This window comes from Carettochelys insculpta, chromosome 1 (assembly GCF_033958435.1).
Source record: "Carettochelys insculpta isolate YL-2023 chromosome 1, ASM3395843v1, whole genome shotgun sequence".
Lineage (NCBI taxonomy): Eukaryota > Metazoa > Chordata > Testudines > Carettochelyidae > Carettochelys > Carettochelys insculpta.
This window is the reverse complement of record NC_134137.1, coordinates 354,282,348-354,305,628: the sequence shown is the minus strand read 5'-3', so window position 1 is coordinate 354,305,628 and position 23,281 is coordinate 354,282,348. Positions and strand designations below refer to the sequence as shown.

Below are 23,281 nucleotides of genomic sequence, written 5' to 3'. Positions count from 1 at the left end.
TGCCTCTCTCTGGTCTTTTCTGTTCTCCATGCCTGTGTTTTCTCCCTTTCCTCACATGCTCCTGGTCAGAATACTCAGTGGAAACAGAGAGAGAGAGAGAGATGATTATAGTAATTCTTGGGCAGACTTATTAGGCTTTGTTTTAGGTGTGGCCCCTCAACTGTCTCTTACATATTTTAAATAAAGGGCTTGCTCACATATCAGTTTGAAGGTTTTAATTCAACCATAACAAGGTTTCACCCAGCTCATATATAGAAATATGAAGGGCCAAGCGCTGATCTCAGTTTCTCCAGTATCAATATGCACTAATTCTACTGACTTCAGAATTATGCCAGATCTTGCCTGGTGGCACTGAGGATAGGAACATAGCAGCTGGGAGGGTGCTGTCCACGCAGGTGCACAGACACACACTAGCTTTGTTCAAGCCAGTGAGCTGCAAATAGCCATATGGCTGCAGCAGCCTAGGCTCTCCACCTGAGCGCATACCAGGGACCTCAGCTAGACTAGACTTGGGTGGCTAACTGCAGCTCCCATGGCCACACTGCTAATGTTGGCATATGAGCTTGAGGAAAGAAAGCATGTACCTGTTCATCTCTACTAGGAAACACCCTTCCCCTGGCGCTCTGACAGCAACATTTGGCCCAAACATTTGCTTTAGATCTTCAACCTACAGCACAGGAGAAATCACTTAGAGCCAGATCTTACTCACTTTACTCACATGAGTAGTTGACTTGATTTAAAGGTGGTCAGTCAGGCAAATGTGTTTCAGCCCTTGGCCCCAGTCCTGCAAACACATTGTGCATGAGAGTAACTTTTCACTTACCCGGGGCCCCACTCCAATGAATGTGGGAGTGAAGTTATGAGAATGTGCATTTAAAGGATTGGATCCTTAGCACAAGCTTGAATGGGAAAAGAATTTTATTGGGGTGTATCTCAAGTATACTACTTTAGTGCAATGAGATTGAATTGTAATGAGTGCTGCTTAATCAGAACAGAATTTGCATAAACGTAATTTAACCAGAGTAAATTCAGAGAGTAAAGGGACTAAGAAGTGTTACATAGGTATAAAATTCTAAACTCCTCTCTTACAGTACAGAAGCAGCAAAATAAATATTAAGCAAGAAACAGGAAGTGCTGGTTAATAACATTTATTCAGTACAGTATTATATTTCCAGAGGGTTTTTCGGCCTCTTAATCAAGACAGCTGCTTCGCCCCGTATTTCACTACACAGCCAGTGTATGCATTAATCAACAACATCACAAAGTGTTTTATGTTTCATTGCCCACATAATGGGCACAAAAGAGGCAAGCCAATAAATCATTTTTATGGAAGTTACACCAGTAGCACTGTAAGCGGAGTCAAATCTTCCAAGAAAATAGGAATCCAGCTATGTCTTAAAAAAACTACAGTCATGCATTTCTTACCATCTGGTATGAATCTTTGGGAAGGTTAATATAAAGCCTCACAGTCACAGTGCCTCCATGTATGCCTAAGTAATGTCACAAAAAACTACACAATTAACACGTAATGGCATGTGACTACAGGTTGACCCTCTGTCATCAGGCACCCTCGGGACCTGACCGGTGCCGGACGAGAGAATTTGCTGAACGACAGGAGGACAATATATTCTAGCATATTACCAACACTACCACTGCTTACTGGGCTCTTAGAAGAAAGACACTTAGTGGTACATTACAGCTAAATCACAGCACAGAACGCTGAGAGCCAGGACTGGTGGCAGTAAACAAACTTTATGGGACCATGGGAAATTTGGCCACACCCATGATAAGTGGTTGTCTGGCTAACTAAAATCATGCTGGATTATGGAGTTTGCCATACGAGAGAGTTCTGGATTAGACAGGTTCAACTGGTACTTGCACGCTTAAGGATTTGGCTGTTTGGAGTTCTTTAAAGTTGTACATGTTGTTTTGAAAACATAGCTAACAGCAAAGAGCAGTGAACCTGCAAGACCAAAATATGTCTCTTTCATTTGATGCTGGAGCATGTCATCCAAAAGCATGAAAGATTTATGTAGTTCTGTGTGTACAGTACTTAGGACATATTTCAGCTGTGGTTTTTATCTTTGATACAACTAATTACTCTGGCTTGTGGTAATTTTTTTTACTGTTACATCTTTCTTCAAATATTTTGAAAGCACTCATGCAGACACAATATTTAAAATTGCTCGCTGCTGGAAAGATGTTCCAAAGAGTCTTCCTTCTGTCACAGTGGGACCGGATTCAGTATTGCTCAAGGCTGTTTTTTATTTTTATTTTTTGTTTTTTTAATCTTCGATGTGTTTTTCTCCATAAATTTTAGTTTTTCATCTGGTTCTTTGGTACATCACTGAATCATCTTCATTGCTTGACTTTCAGAGAACTCTGTTTCTATGGTTAGCAAAATAGGAGTGTGATGACTATATACTTTCCTTCAGCACTAAGTTAATGAGACTGTTTACCAACTAACCAATGCATAAGATTTCATTTTGTTTTACCTTAACCATTCTGTTTTTCCCTCCTTCACAGATGATGGAAATGCTTAAAGCAAACTAAGGTAGTATGAAACTGACTAATGTAAGTGTAAGCATGGCACCCATTGGGACGAGCTGTAGAATGTGTGTGCTTCTGCCAAAATCTGTTGCATGGCTTTCTGCTGCTGTCTTGTGATTCTGATGTTCGGCAGCATGATCCATAACTTGTATTTGTAGTCCTAATGTTGGTTCAGATTTTTAATGCCCCCTTTTTAAATGTAGTCCTTAACCAATGATATCCTCGTTGTAAGCACTGTAAAAATTATTTGTTGCAGTATGGGCCTGCCGACATGGGGGGCAAAGAAGGCAGTTGCTCTGGGACCTGGTGATTCAAAGGGACCCAGGGCTCTCGGCTGCTGTTGTTGCTAGTGTGGCAGTGGCAATGACCAGAGCCACAGGCCCTTTAAATCTGCACCATGGCACCATGCGGTGCTCTGCAGAACCCTGGACAGGACACCTCAGATGATGGCAGTGGGGTAGTGCAGCCTAGGTGGTGCAAAGGGCTGGCTGCCTTGATGCTGGCCCTGGCCCAGGCCCTGGAGACGCCACCCCTTCTGAGAGCCATCTCCTCATTTTGCCTAAGGGCCCACCATCATAATTGTACCCAGAAGCTCCAGTTCAGTTGGAGCGCCAGCTCCTGCAGTGCTCAGAAGCTTCCACTGGGCCAGGTTTTGTAGACTAAAGAACAAGAAAGCATAAGTTTGGTTTTCCATGAGTAGGAATCAATGGGCCATATTTTTAAAGGTACGTAGGTGCCTAGTGGGATTTTCAGAAGCCCCAAGATACCTCAGCCTCACTAACATCTTGGTGTTTGTGAAAATCTGCTATGCATCTAATGTCTGGCCAAGACCAAGTATCAGTAATCCTGCAGACTCTTCTGTGGTCGTCCTTTGAAAATAACCCTCCAGACTGACCACTGTGGAATTCAAGTCATATCAGTGTGTCTGACTGCTGTACACATCTGAGTTTTTCCTGTGTGAATGTTTTTATTAGACTTCTAGCAACTTTTCATGCTATTTTTTATGATGGTTGTCAGATAGAAATAAAACATATTGTGCTTTCACAGTAATATATTCAAAAGATCATCCTTGGACAAAGAGATTATATTTCCCTTTTTTCTTAAAAAAGAAAAGAAAAGAAAAGAAAAGAACTTCTGAGTGACTGTAATGCTCACAGTGGTGAGACTAATAGTGCTACCCTGAAACAGGCAAGCTTCCCTACTCAGCCTCTGTCGTGCTTCCTCTTAATGATCTGCAACACCCTTGCTGTTTTCATCCTGGGTTTCTCTTGATCTGAGACAGCCACTCATATTAAACTGTGTCATGGTTTTGTGATGTGCACAAGCGGGATGTCAAATGAAAGGACCAAACTCATTTTCATTGTGCCCTAAGCTGTCAATTGATGCCACATTGCTAGAGAGGACAGGTCAGTGCACTAGCCCAGTGTGCCACTTAGATCCACATTTCTTTTCTTTCTGGACACTAGAATAAAAGCAATGAAAAGCTGTTACTTATGCTGAGTACGCTCAGTTCAGCTCCAGACAGCTGAACCCACCCACTGGGGGGTGCATAGTTACATTTTATCATTAAATGAAAAGACAACTTCACCACAACATACACATTGCTATAGTGCATGTAATTAATGATACTGTACACGTGGGCCGTGTCTACACTAGCCAAAAACTTCGAAATGGCCATGCAAATGGCCATTTTGAAGTTTACTAATGAAGCTCTGAAATTGATATTCAGCGCCTCATTAGCATGCGGGCGGCCGCGGCACTTTGAAATTGACGTGGCTTGCCACCGCGCAGCTCATCCAGACTGGGTTCCTTTTCGAAAGGGCCCCACCTACTTCGAAGTCCCCTTATTCCCGTAGTCCCCTTATTCCTATGAGCAGATGGGAATAAGGGGACTTCGAAGTAGGCGGGGTCCTTTCGAAAAGGAGCCCCATCTGGACGAGCCGCATGGCGGGGTGCCGCGTCAATTTCGAAGTGCCACGGCCACCCGCATGCTAATGAGGTGCTGAATATGTATTTCAGCACTTCATTAGTAAACTTGGAAATGTCCATTTGCGTGGCCATTTTGAAGTTTTGGCTAGTGTAGACATAGCCATCGTGTGATAATAGAATGACTAACCAGAATGTTGTCTACCTTTTAAATTGTTGTGGTCATAACACCTGGAAATTTGACAGCCATCTGCATGATGTTTTTAGAGTTCTTCTCGGTTATCCAGCTTGAGAGTCACTGCCCTTTTCCTTAAGGCACTAATGATTAGACCTGAAAGAGTGTGAAGAAACCCACCCGGTGAGCAAGGTCACCTTTTTACTCCATAACAAAACAGATGACTGGGCTAGGGAAGCCTTAATTAATGTCAATGGAGCATTTTAAAAGCAAAGGGAAAATAGGTCAGTACAAATAGTACTCTATAGAAGTAAGGAAGATTATTGTGTAATAGCATCCCAAGAAAAGCCAGGAGCCTTGTCATTAAATATTGCTAATGTTGGGGGTGGGTTACTGAAAAGTGTGGGAATAATTTAACAGTGTTTTGTGCTTTTCGCATTCTTCTTCATGGGTCAGTCTCTGCAATGAAGACACGGGTATGAGCTCAGAAAACAGAACATGAATTTATTACTGCAAAAGAGAAGCAAGGCAGCTCACCTCCTCCTGCTCATGCTACTGACTCCTAAAAACACTTCTGCTTTTCCTCCAAGAGGGAAGTGCATCCCCAGTCTCCACTTTCTGAGAGCAGTGTCCTCCCCCTCTACAGCACAGAGATGCAGCCAGCACACTAATCCTGTTACAATTCCATTCATTTCTATAGTGCCAAGGAGCTCAAAGAATTCTACACATCTAAATTGTCACATCACATCCCTATGGTAGAGAGAGACTGTCTCTGTTTTGTAAGAGGGGAAGGGAAGGTGAGACTGGACACAATCTCTTAACTTTAAGCATGTAAATGTTGTTACTGATTTCATAAAGATCAGCACAGATGTAAGTGGTTTATTGACTCAGAGCTATTGAGAAGGCTAACTGACTTGTCCTAGGTCATGTAGACAGTATGCTTCATTATGATGCTTAGTTTCCTCCTAGCATTGGTGGAATGTTCTAGGGGCTGTCTTGATGGGACTAGATTGAAAGCACTGTGTCTTGCAGCAGTTGGCTAGCTTTGCAGCATTGTCAGTCAGGGTCTCCTCCAACAGAGCCACTAGCTCACACAGCAGAGGTCATCTGTGTAAATGAAATCCCATGGCTGAACTAGTGGTAAGTCAGTGCTGTGCAGACTGACAAAGCCTGGGGTCAGAACAAGCCGCGGGAGTAACCTAGTTATCTGTTTTCTCCAATCATTTGTTTTCTCACACACATGCACCTTGGACCATCTGTCTCAGAGGAGCAATTGGATGGCATCAGTAACCACTGGTGGGAGGACGGTTGGCATTATAACTACTAGACCCATGTGCCGCACCATAGTGCAGGCATGTCAAACTCAAAGCCTACTGAGGGCCACACAAATGACAACTGATAACTCTCTGGACCACCAAAGAAAATGTACTTCTATAGGAAGGTAGTAATTATTTATTATTATAGATATGTTTTGGGTATGTTTTATAATATTTTTTCAGGTCTTGTTTGACTGTAATATAATAATTTTAATTGAGAATTTAATAAACGTGAATGTTATCGTTTTATAATCTTTGTTAATAGTTCATAAAATTTGAGAAAAAAGAAATACCTAGCAGTGAGGGAAGAAAGAGGAAACACTGATGATAAAAGACAACCAGGGAGAAAAGCCGAAACATCTTGAAGGAAGGAGGGACAGATAGCTTTGCAATGAACACTCAAAAGCCAGGTGTCAGAACGCCTGCATTCTAGGGCTAGCTCTGAACTCTCTGTGCTGCCAGTTTCATCACCTCTAAAAATGAGGATAGCCCACCACACTGGAGAGTCAGGAGTTACCCACAGGAATGAATGAATGGGCTTTGGGATTTGTGGTTGAAAGAAACAACAGCAGGAGTTTATTTAAAGGAGCGGTATCTGAGAGGAATGAAGTTGTCCAGACTCAGAGAATGAAGATTAGGGCTGAGAGAAACTGATCACCACCAGCTTGCTGGTGGAACACCACTGGCGTTACGTCGCTAAGGGTGTACTTAAGTTGGAACCTTTCCATTGTACAGGGTTTGCTTTGTCAATCATTATGCCAGGTTTGAATGATGCTTTGGCTGATATTATGTATTTCCCTCTCACCTTTGTACTGGGTGGGTGCAACACAGTGAAACCTCTCCCCTGCCCCAAGAGCAGCCTCTCTTCCCATACAGAGGTTAGAGATTCCACTTCCCCACCCCCTTTCAGTGGGCCAGAGAAGACATCACAATTCAATATTAATTCCTGCATACAAGAAGCAGGGAGAGAGGAAAGGGGAGCTGGGTGGGACTGGGAAGCCCCCAGTAGGAGAAGCGGGATGGGGAGAGAGACCAGGTCAGGATCTCACAGCTTCTGTGGCTATTGTCCAAAGCCCAGAAGGACATTTTCTTTCAGTTCCACCGGAAGAGAAACACTGTACTCCCCTCCGCCTCTTAGAGACACCCCCCCTCCAGTTTACACTGCACTCCCCCCCAGTTTCTCTGCACTTCCTTCTCAGGCATTCTGGGCTTTACGCTGCAATCCCCCATTGCACTATGTTCTCCCCCTCTCTCATTTCAGACTCTTTGGGGCTTGTGTTCCTTCCACTGCAGTGCAGCGCACTTTGCAGCACACCCTGACCCCTTGGGGCCTGCACTGCCACCCATTGTAGTGCAGCCCCCATTCCACTGCCACCCACTGCAGGGCAGCCCCCGTTGCACTGCCACTCATTGTAGCGCAGCTCCCATTCCACTGCCACCAATTGCAGTGCAGCCCCCGTTGCACTGCCACCCATTGCAGTACAGTCCCTGTTGCACTGCCACCCATTGTAGTGCAGCTCCCATTCCACTGCCACTCATTGTAGTGCAGCCCCCATTCCACCGCCACCCATTGCAGTGCAGCCCCCATTTTACTGCCAGTCATTGTAGTGCAGCTCCCATTCCACTGCCACCCATTGCAGTGCAGCCCCCATTGCACTGCCACCCATTGCACTGCCACCCATTGCAGTACAGTCCCCGTTGCACTGCCACCCATTGTAGTGCAGCTCCCATTGCACAGCCACCCATTGCAGTGCAGTCCCCATTGCACTGCCACCCATTGCACTGCCACCCGTTGCAGTGCAGCCCCCATTGCACTGCCCACTAAGGCCTCTTGAGGCTTTCACTGCTGCACTCCATGCACTACCCCCTAGGCCCCATGAGGCTTGCACTGCACTCCCCCATACTTCCTCGGACTCCTTGATTGCCCCTTTATCCGCCCCCCATGGCGCCTTGCCTGCAGCTGCCCTAGGCAGGCGCCCTCTCCACCCATGTGGGTTTCCTCGTCCCTCTCCTTAGAGCGGTCACACACCCTTCTCTGGCACGCACAAGTGGCAGGGGGCGGGAAAAACACCAATCCCAGCTCCTCAGGCTGTCCATGTCCAGCACACATGTATTAAAACCTCCTTGGCTCTCTGGGGCTTTAATACGCATGCGCTAGATATGGACAGCCAAAGGAGCTGGATTTGGTGTTCGTCCGGCTCCCTGCCGCTCGTGTATGCCAGAGAAGGGGGAGTGATCAGGCAGGCCACACTTAAATGTTTTATTCACATCTAGTCACAGGCTGCAAAAAAAAAATCGATCAGGCTCACGAGGCCCCATGGCCGCGAGTTTCACATGGCTGCCTAGTGTATGCTGCAGTGAAGTCAAGGCAAAGAACATTTGTTTTCAGGTTTCTTTGAAAACCATTTTCAGTGACTATGTGACTAGCACAAGTATGTGGTCACGTGCGTCGACCTTATCAACAATCCAACTTGGTCAACATTTGACAGTTTGTCCACCTCTGACAAGCAGCTTGAGGAGGGAAGTGCCAAACCAAGCTGGCTCTTGTTCAATAACCTTTTACTCTTCCAGCTACAAGTCTTTCCTCAAGAAACCCATGCTGGTTGAGGTTGCCACACCAGGATGTGACAGCAGAGTCCTTGTGGTGGAAACACTGGTGCTTCATGTCAACCACCAAGAAGTTCCTTGTCACAGACCCTACTGCTCACCCACCCAGCTTTGACTTGCCACGTTGTCAGTGAGTCCTTCCTAGCTGATTCCGGACCAGACAAAGCTTCTGTGCAGTCAACCAAACTGCAGCTCTGCTTGGCCGCTAAGCATGCGACTGCTTGCAGGACTGATGGAACGGTTTTTATAGAGGTGCTGACAACGATTGAACCAAACTGCCCACCCTGCATATAATGAATTCCACTTCAGTCTGGAGATGCAGCAGCACTGCCAGCATCCTTTGTTCCAGCACCTCTGATTGCTTGGCTCAGCAAATATGCAAATGCTAAATAAATAAATATCCAAGATGGTGTAGAATGGAACCCTGGTCTCTAAATTCCTAGTGTTGGTTCCCTTCCACAAACTATATTTCTGTTGTGTGAGAGCTGTAGTAACCTCCATGACAATGTACTCACCTACCTTCTGTGAGCACAGCATGATAATAACAGGTGTAGCATTTGCTGCATATGGCCACTGCCAGGAAGGGTAGGCTACAAATATAGCCCTTTTTTGTTATAGTCCCACATGGTGTCCTTCTCTTCTCTGTTAATTAGCATTCAGTCTGTCACCATAACCTAATGGGAGGAAGGAAAAGAAACAGAGGGAAACCAATAGCATTTTATCACCCTGTCAATAATTAAGCTGGAGATTTATTTCTATAGCTGGGTAAGCACACAGCACTGGTGTGCATACAGCTGTACACAGAGTTGGTTTAGCATTTTTAGCTATTCAGCAGTTTTTGTAGCATATTCTCATGGGAAGAACTTAAATATATTTCCTTTTTGTGTTCCTACTACTGGGAATTGGTGTCATGATTGCACTTCTACTGATCAACTTCTTAACTGCAGTGCTTTCAGGGGGGAAATGCTGCTCTGAAAAATATTGAAGACAAAAAGACTATTTATCTATGTCTGTGGAACCTGGATGTACCTATACTACACCAGGATATGTTTCAAAACAAAATGCTTAATAGGAACCTAAATGGGTTATACTGTCAGGAGTGGTCCTTGATCATCTGGGAGAGAAAAGAGTGCTCTAATAGTACTTATTCATCTCTAAAGTTCATGAAGTTACAATATTAAAAAATGCAAGAATGTTCCCTTTCTGGTACTGGAATGAAAAATTACCAGCTATGTTTTTAGATTTCACAAGAGGAAAAAAAGGATGGACAATGGGAGAAGGAAAGAATACCACCTTAGCTTCTAGCTTTCTTTCTTATGGCTAGCCAGAGAAAAGAAGTAGCTGATTTTGTCACCTTAGTTTTGATCCGGAATGAAGAGGAAGCCACCATCAGGAAGTCCACAAAATGCTAAAAGATAGTTTTGTTGATAAAAATAAAAAACTGCCTTCAGTTTGCAGCACATTAAGGGGTTTTGTAATAGCTTCCAGAACACCTACACCCAGCTCTGAAAACAGTGTTCATATATCCTCTGCTGTGCTCCTGTTCAGCTCATCTATGAAGGGAAGAAAATAATGTTTCCATCTAGTTTATCCTTGAAGATATATCAAGAGGTAAGTCAAAGGATGCTAGGGATCAATCTTGGAAAGCAGCTTATCAGAACTTACTTTACTTTGTTTTCATGGCTGTCATAAAACTAACTCATTGGAGACAGCGTAATCTGAAAGTAGACTCTATTACTAAAGTGGAAAATGACTTACCAGAAGAGAAAAAACATACGAGCAATATAATGCTTTCATTCATTTACGTCTTTATATCTTTTCCTTAGCATGGCTTTGTGGGTGGCCTGCTTGCCTGTGGGCCAGAAGCTCCCAAACTTCACACTGCTGCCTATTGCATCACTTACAAGAGTGCGATTCAGTGCTGGAGAGCCCATCCTTTGGTGAAATGTTACATTCAGTTCCCTGCTCTCTGTTTCTAGATACTGTCCCAGCTGAAGACAGAGAGAAACCCCTTTGGTAGGTTAGCTAGGATTACTTCTGAAGTTCAGTGCTGTGTATTAGCTGTTACTGCTGAGCACACAGTGGCTGCTTCAATTGGCTACAGACGTTCTTGCTATTCTACTAGTATCTGAGCAGTCTTGAAAGCTATCTGAGCTAACTTAAACGCCAGAGGCATTTTACACCAAATTCTATTCTGGAAACAGTTTGGTGACCTCCATATCTGAATCTGGAAGCTTGCAGAGGAGATGACTATCTGATAAACTAAGCCAATTGGAAACAAGCCATCCAAATATTGCCCTGACTGTAAACATGTGGATACCAGTGGACAGATAACAGTCTAACTCAAGACTTTATGGGAGGCATTGTCTCTGAATAGTTTGATCAGAGGGTGGAATTATCTCCCATACAGAACTGTCAGAGGATTCTGTACCCTGACCAGCAGATAAGGGGCAGAAAGCAGGAGCATCTGCACCAATACTAAGTGCTTTTGCATAGCTCCATTCCCTTCACCTGGGGCCATTTTCTTCACCATAGCAACAAAACTTGGTAGGTTGCTGTGCTGCTGCATGGATCCCACCAGCTGTGAGAACAAATATCATATACACAAAGGAGGAGAGGGTGCAGATGTGCAGAGGAGTTACTACAGGCTAAACAAGCAGTGATTTGTCGGAGGGATTGTACCACAGATAGGTCAACACTTTTCTCATTGACTTTAAGCAGCATGTCCTGCTGGTTGGTCATATATTGAGGGGTTATCATGGGATGGTTTCAATAAACTTCCATTTGCGTTACATTTAAAAATAATAGGACGCTCAGTTCTCAGAAGAGGCTGCCAGAGCATAAGTCCCTGCACGCCTGTTTTAGAGACGTAGGAACTAAATTAGATGCCTACCAGTAGGCACCCAGCTTTGAAAAATAGGCCCTGGATCAGGGACCACCCTTTAGACATGTTACACAAATTCATTTCAATCACCATCTTCTCATTTCATTTCATCTTGTTCTTCCCTCCTCCTATGTCAATGTGTCTTGTGTACTGTCCTCCTGGCTCCTCTTCTTTCTTCTCTGATTTTGACTCCTAGCTTTCCCTTTTATTGTATTTTCAATCTCCTGGACTCATCTTTCACCACTTCAGCTTCCATATTGATAACCCTCTCCAGTCTCACAGAAACTGGCTTTTCCGGGTTCCCAGGCTATTTCCTTGCCTGCTTCTCTGGCATCTCCTCTGGTGGCTCCTGACACCCTCTGTCAGATTCCTCACACCTAGACTATCACTGAGCAATCTCAGTTACACAGCTATAGTTAAAATTGAGCACCTTATTTTAGTTCCAAAGTCTTCCTCTTCCCTCATGGCTCAGTCCTCTTGGGAAGTCTCCTATCTTCTCTGTATAACAGACTTGCACCCTCATTGTTATTTTCTGCTCCTTTTCCTTTTTCTCCACTCCTGCTTCAAAATGAGACTGTCACTAAATGGTACTAACACATCCAGCCCTTCCACAAATCCCTCCATTAATTTACCTGTGTTCTCTTCATCAGATTTGTCCTTCTTGTCCTCCCTTTCAAAGGTTTCCAGGAAGCTCTTTGCACTGCCTTTCTGCCTTGCAAATTCACACACTCTACTCTTCCACTGCCTTTCATGTAAGAGTAGGTCTACACAGCAGCCTTATTTCAAAAGAAGCTACTCCAGAAGAACTATCCTAGAATAGCTAATATTGTAATAATGCTACTACACACAAAATGCATTTCAAAATAGCCCTCAGCTATTTCCAAATCCAACATCTACACACAGTAGAGCCTATTTCAGAATAGAGACATTGGACGCACTTTGGCTTATTTCAAAACAGGCTCTATTTCCTGTCTACACCACCCCTATTTCGAAACAGTTATTTCAAAATAGTCTCTATTCCTCCTGGAAAGAGGTTAACCTGTTTCAAAATAGTGCTTGCATTGTGTAGACACTAGCAAAGTTATTTCAAAGTAGCTTTGCTGTGTAGACAAACTCTAAGCCATCCAATTCACCTACCCACTCATGTTCACTTCCCTCTCCCACTTCTTTTGCACCTTCCTCATTGAACCCCCTTTCAAACCTGGTCTACCACATTCCTCCTTCTCCCTCTTTCTGATCCCTCTGTAAGACAGTTCTTCCAATAGCTCCCATGCCTTCCCCCGCCTTCAGTGAAATATTCACAACAAATCGCAGCACTGACAAGACTTTTGCTTGTCCATGTGTTTTTATGCTCCATTCTTACTGTTCTGTGGTGTGTCCCACCCCCACCCCCAATCTCTGCCTTCAGCTTTGTTTTCACTAACACTAAGGAGTATTTCTGACAATGTGATAGCTATCTCACTGCAAAATGCTAGCGATAAGGCACTAGAGATAAAGCACTTTCAGCATTTATCAAGAGGTAGCTAGGCAAGGTCAACACTTTATCTCTACTTATGGTTGATCTCACTTTGTTTATTTCATGTTTAAAACTGCAACTGACTTTTCTCCACTATGCTTTTACAGTTAAGCAGCTAACTTGCATTAGTTATCACATGGTGTGGTCACACCTTTTTAATCAATGAAGACATCACCTCTCGTTGTCTGCATGAATTTTATGCTCCTCCAAACAGAGATTTTCATCTGTAAAACTTCTACTGCACTGCCAACAGTATACAAATATTAGTTTACAGTAAAATTCCTTTAATCCAACACATCTGGGACCAGACAGATGCTGGATTCTCAAATTTTCTGGACTATTGGATGTCACCATAACCCCCACGTCCTAGTTCGAACCCCCCACATCACGGCTCACCATCTCTGCGCCCAGCTGCGGCTCACCACTCCTGCACATCCCTTTTTTCTTCTCTACCCCACGCTTTGCAGCTTCTTCACCCCGCACTTTGCAGCTTCAGCACCCGGTGCTTCTGCACCTTCTTCCCCCTACACTTTGCACCTTCTTCCCCCCATGCTCCTGCACCTTCTTCACCCCACGCTTCACTGCTTCTTCACCCCCTGTGTCTCCAGCTTCAACACCCCCACATCACCCCCCACCCCACACACCCCGGTTCAAACCCCATGCCCTAGTTCAAACCCCCTCATTGTGGCTCATAACCACAGTGCGTCCCCAGCTTCTTGTCTACCCCATGCTCTGGCAGCTTCCTCAGCCCCGCGCTTCTCAGCTTCACCACCCCTGCACACACAGGCTCAACTCCACCCCGACCTCCCGCCAGCAGCCCTAACCCACCCCAGGCTTAACCCCCCTGCCACTCTCTCTCAGCCCCAACCCACTACCCAAGCCCCTAACTTACATGAATTTGGAGGTACACGTATCTCGGGGGACTTCTGTATGCTGGACCATCACATTTTGCCAGATTATCTTCGTAAATGGGACTATTTTTGCAAGATGCTGGACCATCAGGATTTCCAGACCATCAGAGACCAGATTAAAGGAATTGTTCTGTAATACTGTGTGAATAAACAGAGGTAGAAATCAGCAATCTGAGACTCTTATTGCATGTTGAAGAGTGAAATACAGGTTAAACTTCTACAATTCAACACCCTTTGGATTTGACCAGTGCCAGCAAGAGAATTTGACAAACCATGGGAGGTCAGTATTTTCTGGCAGCATTACCAACACCTCTTGGGTAAATTACTGCCAAATTACAGCACAGAACACTGAGAGCCAGGACTGGTGGCTAAAAACAAACTTTATGGGACCATGAGAAATTTGGCCACGCATGATAAGTGGCAATCCAGCTAACTAAAATCATGCTAGATTATGGATATTGCTGGATGAGAGAGTTCCGGATTAGAGAAGTCCAACCTGTATTATACAATGTTTTGTATGATGTCTATTGAACATAGATTAGTATAAACAACAAGATACATCTGACGAATCGTAACTTTGCCCACGAAAGCTTATGCTCCAAAACATCTGTTAGTCTATAAAGTGCCACAGAACTCTTGTTTTTGAAGATGCAGACTAACTCGGCTACCCCTGTGATACATGAGCATATCATTGATGTAGTATTTTCCTATCTTAAAGGACATGTTCTTCTATAAATACATGTACTCTGGATACACTGTTAAAACTGAAATATAAAACTTACAAAGATTTTGTACAGTCCTCTCAATGTTCCTTGAGCAGCTTCTCCCAGTTCTGTGAATTACAGAGATTCCACTCTTGGCATCAACAGCCTGTTATTACTGGTTCTAATTATTAAGTAAGTCCTCAGATTTCTTCAAGGCAATATTCATAATGGATTAGAGGGATGGGAGAGGTCAGAAAAATCTAATGAAGGTTAATTATGATAAACAGATATATGTCTACTGGAGATCAGGCTTCGACTCTGTGACAAAATTCATGAATAAAAATAAGTATATCTGTTTTATATTGGTGAGTGTAGCAGATGCATCCAAGAACTATGCACTTAAAACTGCAAGCCATAATTTTCATAAGTAACTAGTGATTTTAGGTGTCCAACTTAAAGAGGGTTGATTTTTTTTTAAGAAGATGGATGCTGAGACCTTTCTCAAAATCAGTCTCTTCTAAAATGCCCCAAGATGGGTACCCAAAAATACAAGCACCCAAAATATCTAGTCGGTTTTGAAAATCTTGGCCACAGTGCACATCTATAGTCTCACAGAAAGGAAGCAGTTTATGTAATTTGTTCAATTGTTTATTATAGTTTTTATAGAATATAGGTAGTCAGATGCATAAATTAACTGCATTGCTTTACATGTTAAGTCTAATTATTATCAGTTTATTGTAAAATTTATGAATCCCTGTCCCTCTGCTTAGAATTCCTTGGGAGTTTGCATCGGCATTGCTTTTCAAAAATGTTCCAGAAGAAATTTTATTGATTCCTACTTTTGTTGTCTTCTGTGTGGCTAGTACTGAACCTCATCCTACCGTCCTGGCTTAGAGATTTATAAACGTTTGCAGTTTTCTATCAGCAGGCGTGTTACTGATGGTGATGAAGTTTGCCAAATGTCAGAAAGCAGCCTCCTCCATGCACTATTTGGTGCGTCTCTAGCAGTGGTGCCCAAATTTTTCCTGTCATACTCTCCTTACCAGTAATGGAATATGTCTGAGCCTTCTCCCCAACTCCCTCTCCAGGGGGCGTACTAGACCTATAGCTGGTGCTGGAGCTCGGCTGGGGACAGAGCAGGGCTGCGTGGCACCCCAGGAGGGCTGGGCTGCTGTCAGTGTTCCTTCTATTTTTTTTCCATCCATGGGCAAAATAAAGTTATGTGCACCACCCAAGATATGTGCAGATGTGCGTCACCAATAGAAACACAAGCTGCTGGCTGTAGGTGCTCTGCTAATCAGCTGGGTGGAACCTGAATCTCTCCTGGGCACTCAGCGTACAGGGAACGCTGGCTGGGACCTGGCATGCACCCCTTGTGCCCTTGTAGAGCGGTGTGCCCCATAGTTTGGGACCATTGGTCTATAATGAGAGTGGCAATAAGAGATATTTAAAGATTTTACCACCACATTAAGACAAAAGTGAGCACTACACAGTGACTCTCCTGAGAAGGATGGCACTCCTGGCAATGACATTGTAGCTGTGTCTACACGTGCACGCTACTTCGAAGTAGCGGCACTAACTTCGAAATAGCGCCCGTCGCGGCTACACGCGTCGGGCGCTATTTCGAAGTTAACTTCGACGTTAGGCAGCGAGACGTCGAAGTCGCTAACCTCATGAGGGGATCAGAATAGCGCCCTACTTCGACATTGAACGTCGAAGTAGGGACCGTGTAGACGATCCACGTCCCGCAACGTCGAAATTGCCGGGTCCTCCATGGCGGCCATCAGCTGGGGGGTTGAGAGATGCTCTCTCTCCAGCCCCTGCGGGGCTCTATGGTCACCGTGGGCAGCAGCCCTTAGCCCAGGGCTTCTGGCTGCTGCTGCGGCAGCTGGGGATCCATGCTGCAGGCACAGGGTCTGCAACCAGTTGTCGGCTCTGTGGATCTTGTGTTGTTTAGTGCAACTGTGTCTGGGAGGGGCCCTTTAAGGGAGCGGCTTGCTGTTGAGTCCGCCCTGTGACCCTGTCTGCAGCTGTGCCTGGCACCCTTATTTCGATGTGTGCTACTTTGGCGTGTAGACGTACCCTCGCAGCGCCTATTTCGATGTGGTGCCGCGCAACGTCGAAGTTGAACATCGACGTTGCCAGCCCTGGAGGACGTGTAGACGTTATTCATCGAAATAGCCTATTTCGATGTTGGCTTCACGTGTAGACGTAGCCTGTGTTAGTTCAAGGTAACGTAGGAAATAGGCTGTATCATTTCTTATGTGGTGCGTACAAGTTCCTAGCACTTGTTGTCACTAAAAGAGACACACCACTCATTTATTCACCATTAAGGAGGTGCTAGCATAATTAATGTAAGAATTTCTTTCTGTTGTTCCCAACCTGGAGTCCGTGGACCAAAGGTATTGCAGGAGGTCTGTGAAAAAAATAAAAGATGAATTAAAATGAACATAGAAAATAAGTTTTAAATAAATTGCAAAGTTACAATAAATTGTTATTTTTAAATTAAATATTGTCCAATAATGTTAATAGCTGTCTGAACATCTATGTTGTGGTTTCTTTTTTCATTTAATGACATGTACATAACAGCTAGAATTGGCTTTGATGAGGATCTGCAAACAGTTTGGGAGGCATGATTGGGGGACATGAATGGTTTGGGGGGGTGATTGGAGGTCCGCACTAGTGAAAATGTTGTGAACCATTGCTTTAGAGGAACTAGATTTAGTCCTTCTGGTGTTTGAACATGGCATGTTTCTCTGAGCTTTCACTAATACTCACTCAGCAGAACAACAATAGAGTGGTTTCAACAGCTTAACAGATTCATCCAGGTCATCCTGCTTCCAACACCACATCACTTTTCTTCATGCTCTCAGTTAGGTTAACATACACAACACCTAGATTTATTTCTGTTATCTGCCAGTTGCACAAAATATATGAGCAAAGTGCACTTTCAACTGGTGTGACAAACAGCTGCTGTATAAGGCTAGATAAAGAAAAGGTCTCACCTTCCACCAAATGCTCAGTTCCATCACCCATCAGGCCACTTGCTGCTTTGCATAGAACTTTGAACACAGATACTAGGTAGAAACAATCTTGGTGCATTGGGAAAAGTAGGTAGAACAGACAGATGGAGTTATTTTGAATTGACAGTTCTGCCTTCAGAGTGGCGCATAAACTAGCAAATACATATAATAGGTAGTAATTTTAGGCTATTTTTAAACTTGTTTTTTGGGGGGGTTACATTTCTAAGACAATGGAAGTCTTTATTCAGTTGGACTCCTTATTAATTGTGAAACCAATTTCATCTGTGAGAGAGGCTCACAAATAAAAGATCAAAGTTCTGAGTCTCATGTGTCTGGGTCAAGGTCATTCTTTGAGGCCTTGTTCCCAACTGACATTCCAGTCCCACCCCATTAGAGACAAATGCCTTAAAGGGCTGCTGCTCCCCAGAAGTGAACTGGCACCATGTTCTTGGATTATTTCCCTACCTGTAATGTTTTAGTGTATGAATAGGATGCATTCTGAGGTCTGTGGTATCTATATTATGTCCTTTGCTTCCTGTGTTGATGCTGAGGCTGAGGAAGCCCACAAGACTGAACAGTGTAAAATTTAAGATCAGAACAGAGCACTGTGATTGTCTAACATAACCTGCATAACACAGGCCATGGAGTTTCACACACTAATTGTTGTATCAGGTCCAAAAAGTTGTCACTGAGTTGAAAGATATCCTTTAGGAACACAACCAGCAATGGGGACTCTCTCTCCTATCCCATGGTAGGTTGTTCCTATGATTAATTGTGAATGAACTATCCTCACTGTTAGAAAGTATGTTTTTCTTTTGAATTTGAATTTTTCTACATTCAAATTCCAGCCATTGGATCTTGTCTCAGTTCTGGTTTTCTTCATTCATGATGTTACTATCTGCCCTGCAGTTCACCAAGGCTAAGAGTCTATTTCTGGAGCAGTGGTTGGCTGATTTCCCTGTTGGTACTAGCTACTAAGGGCAGGCCCATGGATGTTTTCTTGTCATTTCAGTTCCTCTCTGACAAGGCTGTTCAGGCGCAGAGAAGGTGGCATGTTACACTCTCTGTCAAAGTGGCAAAGAATACCATCCTGGTGTGTGCCGCATTCAAGCCTCCAGGAGGAATTGTGGTAGTCAGAATTTCTCCAGAGAGCTCCTACTGTAATGACACTCCTACATATATCAAAACAAAAAAGCAGTCAAGTAGCACTTTAATGACTAACAAAATAATTTATTAGGTGATGAGCTTTCGTGGGAGAGACCCACTTCTTCAGATCATAGCCATACCAGAACAGACTCAATATATAAAGCACAGAGGTCCAAAAATTGTTATCAAGGTTGACAAATCAGAAAAATTGTTACCAAGGTTGGCAAATCAGAAGAGCAGAGGGGCAGCAGGAGGGGGTTGTGGTGTGGGGAAGTCAAGAGTTAGATAAAACAAATTATGTAAAAGCTTCCTCATAATGGGCCAGGTAATTGCTGTCCCGGTTCAAATCATGTGTTAATGTGTCAAATTTGAACATAAATGAGAGTTCTAGCACTCTCTCTGTAAACAATTCTTAAAGTTCCTTTTCAGTAAAACACAGACTTTCAGGTCATTAACAGAATGGCCCACTCCATTAAAGCGCTGGCTGACAGGTTTGTGAATTAGGAGATTTCTGATTTATCAGCCTTGCTAACAACTTTTGGACATCTGTGCTTTATATATTATTTCTGTTCTGCACATTCAATGGCAGGACAGAGTTACGAATCTGGAAGTCCTGGACAGAACAGGAACCACGAGCATTGAAGCCATGATTGTGAAAGCCCAGCTTCGCTAGATAGGACACGTCGTATAAATGGAGGAGTCAAGAATCCCTAAGCAGCTCCTCTATGGTGAACTCTCCCAGGGCAAAAGGAATCAAGGTATGCCTCACAAGAGGTATAAAGACTGCATGAAGGCCAACATTGCTCATGCTGTTTTAAATCAGATCAGCTAGAGCAGCATGCAAAAGACTGAACAGGCTGGCGTGCTCTCATACGACACGCATATGACAACTTTGAAGAGCAGTGACGTGTACACCTCATTGATGCTTGTGAGAGAAAAAAAGCAACAGCAACAGTTGTACCAACAGAGCCAGGACAGTTCTCTTGCCCCAACTGCAAACACCCATGCAGTTCAAAGCTTGGACTCCTCAGCCACATGCAAGTCCACAACCGATGAGCCTGTGCAAGTTCAAGATGTCCTTGTCGGACATGATGGACTACCTATGGTTCTGCTGTGGCTATGGTCTCAAGAAGTGGGACTGTCCCACAAAAGCTCATCACCTAATAAATTATTTTGTTAGTCTTTAAAGTGCTGCTTAACTGCTTTTTTGTTTTGATAGAATACTGACCAACACAGCTATCTCTCTGTTACTATCGTACGTATGGGTCTCCAAAGCTGCAGCAAGCAAATTCTAACCATAAATTAGACCTCTTGAAGAATAAGTATAAAACTGTAGATTGGAGCGTTAATGTAAGGTCCAAATTAGGTAGCAGGTTTTGTCAGAGTAACAGCTGGAGCTACAAATATGGTGGCTCCATCAGGTGCAGCTAAAGCACCTCTAATGGAGTTCTCAGAAAGAGCTTCTTGAATAATGTCTTTGAATAACTGTCTATGAGACTCATGCAAAAGGTTTATTGACAGCAGCATCCTGATTCACAAATCGTAACTGGAAAACAAAGCTTGGTAATTAGCTCTCCTCATGAAAATAGCTGCTGAGGAATAAGCTTTCCTTCCCCGACGGTCATGCTTTCTCAACTCTTTATCAGGAGGAGCAGAGTGTAACTTCCTCAAGAATTAGAATTGTCACAAGCCACGGCTAGAGATCTGGGGAAGGTTGGATGAAAAATTAACTAAAGTCTTGTTTACATAATTAGTAGAATCATTGTGGTTTCTTAGCAACACGAAGAAAAGAAGCTACTTGAGATCTGAGCTGTTGGTCAGATGCAACAGGCCATCATGTCTTATGTGGAACTATTTTTATCCTGAAGCAGCATATTGTTTATGTTCCTTCTTAGGCATATATGAAAGAAACAACTCTCCTTCTATTGTCAAATATTTTATGAGCTCCCATAAAGCCCTTATGCTACCAGGAAAGGAAGCATCATCAGACACCTATAGCCTATTAAGGACCACTGCACTAGCTAGAGTGACTATGGTTGTTGGCTTTCCTCCAGGCATTGTTTAATTAAGTTCCTGTGAATCCACAAATCTCTATAGTAGCCCCACAAGTGGTCGGGGGAGTGAGGGCTCAGAGCATGCACATGTCAACAGAGAATTTGAACAGAGGTCAGAGTGATGAAGTGTTTTTGTCCATCTTGGTGTCATGGGTGGTGAGTATGCAACTCCACTTTGGCATATAATGAGTTTGTTATATGACGGGGTTTCTGGGCACAGCTAAGGCAATCAACCCAGAGTGTATTTGCGTAAAACCAGGCCATTTACAGCCCTGGGCTTTGATTTCCTTCTCACTCAGGCAAATCAAACTAACAACAAAAGTATCTCTGCCACCCCACTCGCCAGCCAGAAGCCACACAAGCAAACCCACAGATTTCCTAGCCACTACAAAAGCCCAGACCAACAGCCCCCAACGCAGGCAAAAACCTATTTCACCAACTCCACACAGATTCTTTCAGGCCCCAAAGGGTCCAGACGCAGTCCCAGGTCAATATATATTTGGATCTTACCCAAAACAGCATGCTGTGATGCCAATCCTGTAGAATCTAAGATCTAAAGGTTCATTAACAAAGAAAGAACAGTATGAGAGAGAAATTGGTAAAGTGATATGTTACAGATATTGATGCAGGCCAGCTATGTTATATGCTGATTTTTTGAAAGTCTTTGCAAGCATCCGTTTGGGGGATAGGCCCCCCCAGTGCAGAGAGGCTTAAATCTTAAGGACTGAAAGAACACGCACACAACCCTAACCCCCTTATAGTTTTCCAAGTGGAGGGAAAAAGTCCTTTCTCCTTCCCATCAGGCACTGGAGGGTCAGGATTATGTGACTCGGGTAGGCTTCTCTGGCACTCTGCCATTGGATGCATTCTGGGTGACACTCCCAAATTCCTGAGATGTGTATTTGACTTCCGGGAATCTGTTCCTTTGATTAGCCCATCACCCAGGCTGGGAAGAAGAGCTCACATCCTATTGTGAAATTCATCACTAAAACATTCCTAATACACTATAGAGCTAATATCTATAACTTCACATACAAACATGCCACAGACACACAGGAACATAAACAGATTCAGGGCATTACCACCTTTCATTAGACACCTCACTTGGGCCGCTTAGCAGAAGCATTGGTGCCACTCTATACATTGGTTACAAAATGGCTTTCATATTCAATTTAAAAATCCAATAAGGCCACAGAGCTATTGAAGGTAGGCCAGATCTCTGTGATATTTGTACATTTCACACACAAAGTAAAACCACTTTATGCTCAGGGTTTGGTGCTAACAGCATGTATGGACCTTCTCAAACTGCTCTTGATCTGTTTGTAAGAAGGTCCAGAGTTCTGACCCATAGAGCAATACAGGTAGTACACAAGTTTGATAACTGTTAAATTCAACAACAAAGACACTTTTGTGTTTATAGGTATAACAGGGACTTAATGCAACAGGTGATGAGACCTATTTCTCGAAGAATAGCTGGTCTATTGTGAACATTTGAATTCTGCTTGCATTCCAATCAGATGATCTTGTCAGTGCTTTCCATGGTACTTAATCCCACCTTTGAGCTGGCCCATCTCTGTGGTTCTGGGCTTTAGTCTTCACCATGAGACATTGAACTCCGCAGAGAGGTAACATCTTGGAGACAGAGGGCAGGGCAGAAATTTTCTGGCTTCTTCACAAGCAAGGCAGCATTGTCACTGTAGTCTTGGTTAGTGAATACTCCTTAACTATCCTTGATTCTAACATGTGAAGCAGCAAATCCTAATAGCCAGTCAGTAGTTTGACAGCATAATGCCAAGGCAAGCATTCATCCCACATGCACAGGAGGGGTTGTATAGAAAGGCAGCTGCAACCATGAAGCAACCAGCACTGTGACACCAGTACTGACGTGAAGAACGTGCATCAAATTTATCAGAACATCTGGGACAATCTAGCTTCTTTCAGTGTGAGCCAAAGCTCTGACCTTCCAAGGGACTCAAAAGCTGCTTTGATGTCAAAGTATGTCATGTGAAGTGGGCAGTTAAATTCTTGGTGCAGCACAGCTGAAAGCTGGAGGGTAAGGAGAGAGTCCATGGTCAACCACGCAAATCTGAAATCTGACTGAGGTAGACAACAGTATCTATTAAGTAGTGGCTACATCCTGGCAAGCAGAATATGACCTAGAGACATTTCTAGGACCAATAAAAATGAGAATAGGCTGTAATTGCCGTCCTTAGCATGAGATCTTTTGCCCTTATACTGCAACACTATGACAACCTATTTCCATTCTACTGATGCCTTGTCTGGTGCCTGTGCTTTCCAGAACAGTTGCTTCAGTCTGGTGCTCACTGGTTCTAAGGCGTTTTTAGCAATTCAGGAGGCATTCCATCAGGTCCAACAAAATGTTCATTATATAATTTTTGGATGGCTTTTCAAAGCTCCTTGAGTGGCCAAGGCCCAGTATTCATCCCCCAGTCTGCAGCCAAGCCATTT

General features: G+C 43.8%; 1 long non-coding RNA gene across 1 annotated transcript; it reads right to left on the bottom strand.

The window, feature by feature from the left end:
* Positions 1-9,134: 9,134 nt before the first annotated feature.
* Positions 9,135-12,002, bottom strand: LOC142007492 (uncharacterized). The gene is made up of 3 exons (XR_012643952.1): positions 11,889-12,002; positions 9,929-10,127; positions 9,135-9,248 (listed from the first exon to the last, which is right to left on the bottom strand). It is a non-coding gene; the product is annotated as an uncharacterized LOC142007492 (long non-coding RNA).
* Between the last annotated feature and the right edge of the window lie 11,279 nt (positions 12,003-23,281).